The sequence below is a fragment of the Humulus lupulus genome, chromosome X, assembly GCF_963169125.1.
Source record: "Humulus lupulus chromosome X, drHumLupu1.1, whole genome shotgun sequence".
Taxonomy (NCBI): domain Eukaryota; kingdom Viridiplantae; phylum Streptophyta; class Magnoliopsida; order Rosales; family Cannabaceae; genus Humulus; species Humulus lupulus.
Window position 1 is genome coordinate 105,360,301 of NC_084802.1, and position 7,723 is coordinate 105,368,023.

Genomic DNA, 7,723 nt, shown 5'->3' on the forward strand with positions numbered 1-7,723 from the left:
TGGGAGCATGCTTGTATGGTTTCTAGCTTCTTCAAAGTTGTGTTGTAGCACTATTTGTTGCTGGCACTTCACAGGTTTTTCTCATTTGCTTTGGAGTCCATTACTGGTTTGTAATTGCCTGTTAGATTTTTCCAAATAAATGCTCTCTTGGTTTTGGTTTTGGTTTAGTTTTTGTAAGCTATTTCCGATTTTCTTTCTTGCTAGGTACTTGGGGCATTGCATTAGCTGCGCAGTTGTAGCTTCTGTGCTATTGGGTGCTGTTGTTTCTTGTCATTTTTCAGTTTCAAACCCATTAGCTACAAGGAGAGATGCCTTACAGAGCACTGTTATTCGCCTTTGAGAGGGGTTTCATGTTTGAATTTGGGATTGCAGTGCTGCTGCTGTCTCTCTTTGTTTGTTCAATAATGGCTTTTCTACGTTCACTTCAAGTAGAAGAAATGGCTATGACCTCAAAATCTCGCAAGGTATGCTTCTCTTCTAGGCTTGAATTTGCTAAATGAATATCTGTTTTGGGCATTTAATTTGCAACAAACATAACTATGCATGCAGACAACACAAAGTTACTCCAATAAGCTAACAAAATAAAAACCCCTAATATTTCAAAAGTTGGTTTTGAGTTGAAAATAACTAAACGACCCAAAATAAATGAACAATTAAATAAATCAATCATAATTGAATGATATAAGTTTGATTAAATCAAATTTAATACACAGCCAAAGAAAATGTCTAGAAAATTTTGTTGGACACTTCTTTTTTTTTAAAGAGTTGGGCACTTATTTTTAGTAGGTTCCTGTATGTATAATTATTTTAATATATAATCATTAGTTTTTAATAAAAATGAAAATAGTATTAATGAGTAGTGATAATAATACAAATAAACAATTGTGGAAAAGGAAATCACACTATAAGAAAATAAAAATAAAATTTCAAAAAAAAAAAAAAGCTCATATCCTTCACAGAATCTTTTACATCAATTAGCCAAAGTGCTAGTCTAAATTTAATTTTGGCATAAACAGTCCACATTGTCTTCAACATCTTTAAATTTTCTCTTATTTCTTTCTGGTCATTTTCTTGATTCTGAATGCATCAGAATATATGTGAACATGTTGAGTTTTGACACTTGAATTCAAGTATTCAACTTTTCTAATGTGCAAGTAAATATGTGTATATATTTTTACTTACCTTTAAATGCTCATAAAAGGAAAATCGTTCTTTTATGACGTATGAGACTGTGCAGTGTCTTGTGCAAGTTTCTAAATACTCTTGTATGTACCAATTTGCAATTACATAAGAGAAAAAGAGATGGAAGAGGAGCTATAATGCAAAGACGTGAAGAGGAGGGTAGAGGTAAAGAAAGACAAAAGGCTCTCTTGGAGAAGGAAGAACGTAAATGGAAGGAGATAGAAGCTTCTCTCATATCCTTTATTCCTAATGCTGGAAGCAGGGAAGCAGCAGCCATGGCAGCTGCTGTTCGTGCAGTAGGAGGTGATTCTGTTCTTGATGTTTCTAGCATTGCTTGCAGGATATGTTAAACTCAGTTAGCTCGTCGAGCCCTTCAGGTTTGTTTATTATTATCATTATATAAAAGTGTTTAAGCTATGTAAGACACTTGCGACTCTGTAATTAGTAAGTTATACATCAGCCTCTCTAGCATGTTATTGCTTAAATTTTCATGTTTTAAATCAAACAAGGTGTGGTTGCATTAAAGCTCATTATTTCTTTCTCAAATCCACATACTATCCAATGGGGTTTAAATCTTAATTAGCCATCTCAATACTGACTTTAACAAATAAGCTCCAACATTTTTTTTTTGGCCCTAAGAGCATGATAATCTCCACTCTTACCTTTGTTTTTAAGTTGCTGAAATATTGTTAAGAAAAATTTCAGGTGTGTGCTTTTGTTCTTACTTGGACTATGTGACAATTGGAAGATGTTTCGGCTAGAAAAGCAAAGGTTTGAATTCAGTTTTCTTATGCTATTTTTCTGGCATGCATGTTAACTATCTTTTGGTTGAGACAATTTATTCTTCAAAAACAGAATTTGAGCAGAAACATTATGTTATTTTAACCATTGCAATTATACTAACTTAATTTACACTTTTAAGCAACAGACTTCCAGCTCAGATGCACCAAGAAATCACACCAAACATTAAAAAGAAAGAAAGAAAATACAACTTAAAGTTGCTTCAAATTTTACGATAAATATATAATCGAAAAAGTCTTTGACTATAGTATTAATCCTTCTAAATTTGTAGGAAATAGAATATTGCCCACTTAAAGTAATTTACCTAAACAAAATACACTGAACAAATAGTTTACCTGTGGTAGTTGTACTTGACCTTTCATTTGGGCTTGCTTGATGTATTGTATTTGAGTACCTTAAATTTGTGCTTATTTGTGGCAGTCATACTCGGTCCTTATGTGTATTTGGTACCTTGATATTTTTAGGAATGAAACGAATTGGATCTCTTTCTAATTTTATTTGGTGCCTACTTTTGCAGAATTTAACATTCATGTGATATCTAAATACTATGAGTTAACTATATTCATGTGGTTTTCAAATACTTTTGCACATGTAGTTAGTTAGCTCTAACTGTAATATAGGTTCAACTATAGTTAGTTGATTAGTGTGGTTAGTTTCCTGTTAATCACTTCTTGGTTTCCAGCTCCTTTTTCCCTCTCTTTGTATCTTTGTACTATTCAGTTATAAATAATAAAGTCCCATATCTCTGGTACATTTACAAAGATCATTTTATCCAATTCATTTTCTATTAAGTACTCTTATGTGTGTGTGATGGCAGCGATCACACAAGGGGGCCTGTTTGGAAGTATGAAATGCTATTATTTAATCACAAAGGAATGTCGATGATACCATGTAGTACAGTGTGATGGTGCTCCTTCCTATGATGATACCATCTAGATAATGACCACCATTGATTACTAAGGCATGCCAAAGGCTTTTGTCATAATTTTTTTGGCCTATGTAATTTTCAGAGATTACCCCCAAAACAGAAGCTTCTGTTCTCCTTTTTATTTTTTTTATTTTTACCCTAACAGAGCTTAAAATCAATTTAGCAGAGGTGAAAATTAATTTATTTTTATAGAAGCTAGAAGCTAAAAGTTAGATAAGAAAATGAGATAAAAATATTGCTAGACAATTTTATTGTGACAGTCTTGTCTCCATGAAGTTTAATAAAAAGGTCCAATTATTATGAGACATGTCTAGAATCCCTTCTTTTTTGTTTTTCCTCTTCTTTTTTTATATACTCTTTTGGCTGCTCCTTCTCACGATTAATTCAGTATTGATTATATTTTTTAGCTCATTACAAGTGTTGAATCACAAATATTCAACACTTGCATATATTTAGATAAAGTTTAGTTCATTCATTCTCTATTCTCTTTGATGAATGTGGTGCTATTTGGAGAGACCAGTGATAAGGAACACAACATAATGAAAATTTCATCTGTTTGTCATAATGGAGCTGTATTGTATTGTATGTATTTGGTTTCGATTCATGTTAGGGTGATTGGTGCAGGATAATTGGCCTTCTGTGATGTTTGCAATGGTAGGAATGGTGGTACTTAGCCTTGGAAATCTCTCAACTCAGTATGCTTGGGCTTTTGTTGGCTTTGTTAGGAGTGTGTCCTAAAAGCATGTAGAGACATTTGTTTATTCTGTGAATAAATAAATACAATGGTTTATTATTATTGTTATATTTAGATTGTTAAATTATTGTTTGAATAATTTTGTAAATATCAGAAAAATTCCATATTCATTATTGAGGATGTGATCTTGTATTAGTACGAGAGAATTAAGATCACATGAATGAATAAAAATAGTCAACAACAACAAATTAAAGTTAAGGAATTCTTTAATTGGAGTTATAAGTACGGTTTATTGAGTATCATAATGATACAAATAATCTAGATTCGAATTATTGATGTGGTAAGACATCTCGGTAAAGGTGCTTTATATAATATGATTATATATGACATGGACCGATGTGAATTAAAGTCTTTATCTAAAAACCATTTAACAATAAAGACTTGTAATTCATATCATAACTGCTGATCATTTATAGATCAACCTAAATCATGAGTGTTCATGAACTCCTGTTCATGTTTATTAAATCTTTTGATTCATTCGTTACGGTCTCTTCAAAGAATGAGGCTAATGACTTTTGTTTTGGAGATTTAATATCATGGATGGATGGGAACATGTATCAACAATACGGAATCTAATCTTTCCTAACGGATCGTATATTAGTTCCCTTAAGGGTTAATTCTGGAACTGAATGATTTTGAGCTCAAATCTATAATTAAATTATAGATTAATTATTCACTAGTGAATTAATGGTACTTAAGGAATAAGAAGTAAATTAGAAAGGTAAAATGGTAATTCTTCCATTCTAATTTATGAACTAATTAATTAGAGGGTTGAACTATTGTAAGATGGTTATATCAATGGACGACTTAAGAAAAGATTTCTGTAAAAGTATATCTATAACATAAAGAGTGTAATTCTGAATTTATAGTGGAGTAATATCAGAATTAATAAATTAACTATTATAATTAAAGAGTTTAATTATTTAGTTTATTTATTGGAGCTTAATGTTATAGGTCCATGGTCCCCGAAATAGCTCAAACAATCACTAACAAAGGTAAACACAAAAATGGGCAAAAATGACTTATGTGATAAGTAAAATATTTTTCTATGTATCAAACATAATTATTTTTTAATTATGTGTAATTAATTAATTAAGAATTAATTAATTATTTGATTTAACAAAAATATAATTAATTTTGATTTAATTTATTTTTGGGATTTTTGGTATTTAAATAATAATAAAAATTGGGAAAAATCACATGCCATCATTGGCATGTGTTACACGTGTAGCACAGTGCACAGTCACTGTCACTGTCACTGTGCTACATGCATAAGAAACTGTAATCAGTTTCTAGGTTCCACAATTTTAGTTATTTAAATATTAAATAAATAATGAGATATTGTAATTTGATTAAAATATTATTATTTAAACAAAAATCTGATAACTGATTAGTTATTTTCAAATTGTTTAAAATAACTAAGATTTTATTTTTAATATATTGGATATATTAAATATAGGATATCAGTTTTTTTTTCATAATGTAACTTTTCAGGAATAGAAAAATATCTAGAAATCTCTCTCAGAGAAAGAGAACAGTGACACAAAAAAAAAGTCACTATTCTTCACAAAACCTAGGTCCAAACTTTATCAGATCTCATGTGTTGAGAACATCTGATAAATAGTTTTTTGCCTATTGTTTGTATAGCGAGCCCACACTCGTTCTTTGTGTGTTGAGAAAATTTTGGAAGATCTTGGTGTGAGATCTCAAGGATTTAGCCATACAAAAAGATAGCAGCAAGGAAGGACCTGAGGTAATTTTTTGTATTCATGTCTTTGATTCAATATATATATATATGCATGTGAATAAGTAGATCTAGAAATCTTATAGGATTACACTAACAATTTGATTGTTGTTCCGCTGCGTATAATCTTTGATTTGATCAATAAAAACCAACAGGCTTATCAGTCACAGAAGTGATCACTGCAAGCATAACAGTTGTTATAGGTCCTTTCTTTCATTCTCTCTCTCTCTCTCTCTGGCCATTTCTAAATGTTGATGTTTGTCTGTGTTGCTCTTATAGATACTGAATTTTTTGCTTCTATTGCGATCTTTAATGGTTACAGGAACAACCTTGAATTACTTTTTAGACAATAGAATTAATAGAGCCGAGATCCTTTTCCCTGGCGTTGGCTGCTTCTTGGTTGTAGTTTGCCTTGCTTCTACTGTCCACTCATCTAATGCAGCTGATAATAAAGAAAAGCTTGAAGGTTTTTCATCTAAAGAGGGGTATGTTTCATTCATTAAATGTTAAGGTTATCAAAGAATTATCTTGTTTTTATTCATTTTTAAAAATAAAATCATCGAGCTTGTTGAGTGATGCAATTTTTACTTAATTGTTTTGTTTGATGGTGCACTTAAGGATAATGAGAATGAGTAGAAAACTAGCTGTACCACTATAGATGGCACTGTAAAAGACAATAATTTTTAGTATGGAAAATCAATTAAAATTCTCACATTTAGATGAAAAGTGATAATCTTGTGTTGCAAAAATACTACACAACAATATTTGGACGTTCATCACCTAACATTCAAATCCAAACATCTCAGATTCTCTATCACATTTAATAATTATAACTCTTGCTACAGGTGTTTGGGAAAAGCACTCTCATTGGACTATCCATATGTTTCTTTGCTGGTGTTTGCTTTTCTCTATTCTCACCAGCGTTCAACTTGGCAACAAATGATCAATGGCATACATTGAAAGATGGGGTTCCTCACTTGGTTGTCTACACTGCATTCTTTTACTTCTCAGTATCTTGTTTTGTCCTTGCTATAATCCTCACATCACATTCCTTTACTACCCTGTGCTGGACTTACCCAAATCATCATTCAAGGCTTATATGAATGACTGGAATGGCAGAGGCTGGGCCTTAATGGGCGATCTGCTCTGCGGGTTTGGCAATGGTCTCCAATTCATGGGAGGCCAAGCTGCAGGGTATGTTGCAACAGATGTTGTTTAGGTTGGTTCAAATATATTTTTTTGTCTTGATTCCAAACTTCTCTTTTGTGGGATAAACTTGTTTGTGCAAAATTTCAACTGAACCAAAATGTGCATCACATACTAATATGGACTTTTTTTGGGGTGGTGATTGGCAGGCACTTCCACTAGTAAGCACTTTCTAGGGAATTCTTTTGTTTGGAGAATGCAGAAAATCGTCAAGAGGAACATATATATTGCTAGTAAGCATGTTGTCTATGTTTATTGTGGCTGTTGCTGTTCTTATGGCATCATCAGGGCATCGAAAGTAGGAGTTAGCTGCATACACAACCCTTTGCCTTTGTTTTTGGGTAGTGTTTTGTGTAAAGTAATAAGTTGGCCTGTGGTTTTATAATACCGATGAGGATGCATTAACAAACTATACGAGAAGCTGTTGGTTCAATTGATAGTATTATGATAGTATTATTTGATTGATTTGATAGGGAAGATGAGAAAGACAAAATGATAATGGGCCAATTTGAATTAATATTATGCTCATTACAAGTGTCCTCTCTTGTAAATAATTTCCATAGCATTTTTCTTGAAGTAATTTGTGATGCTAGATAATAACAATAAAATATTTCTTTGTTTATTTTGCATATGTGACAAGCGAAATAGAAAAGGATACTTAATTTTGAAGGCTTTGTGTTGGGCAGTTGTAGAATATTTTGTGCTGAAAGTAGTAACTTTTCAATATGTTGAATATTTAAGACTACTTGAATACTTTAAGAACATTTTGTTGTTGATGTCAGTGTTGAATGTTTTAAACTAATTTGTGGATTGTTAATATAATGTTGAATGTTTTTACTATTTGTTATTTGAAAATCAAGTTCATTTGATGATGCTAGTATATATTAGAAAGCTAATTTTAATTATATAAAAAAACTAAAATATAATAGAATAAATTAGTGTTGTATAAATGAATATATAATGAGAATTTAAACTTATCTAAATATTAAAATAATACGAAAAATGTGTTATCATATCTATTACAATAACATTTTTTATAAGTAAAGAATTTTGTTATGCAAACTTCATTATATAACACAAATAATGTGTTATACTAAAGTGTAGTATA

At 31.1% G+C, this 7,723-nt stretch overlaps 1 pseudogene; it reads left to right on the forward strand.

Annotated features, from left to right (window-relative positions):
• The first annotated feature begins 404 nt into the window (after nucleotides 1-404).
• LOC133806122 (ureide permease 1-like) lies at nucleotides 405-7,111 on the forward strand (annotated as a pseudogene).
• Nucleotides 7,112-7,723: the final 612 nt, after the last annotated feature.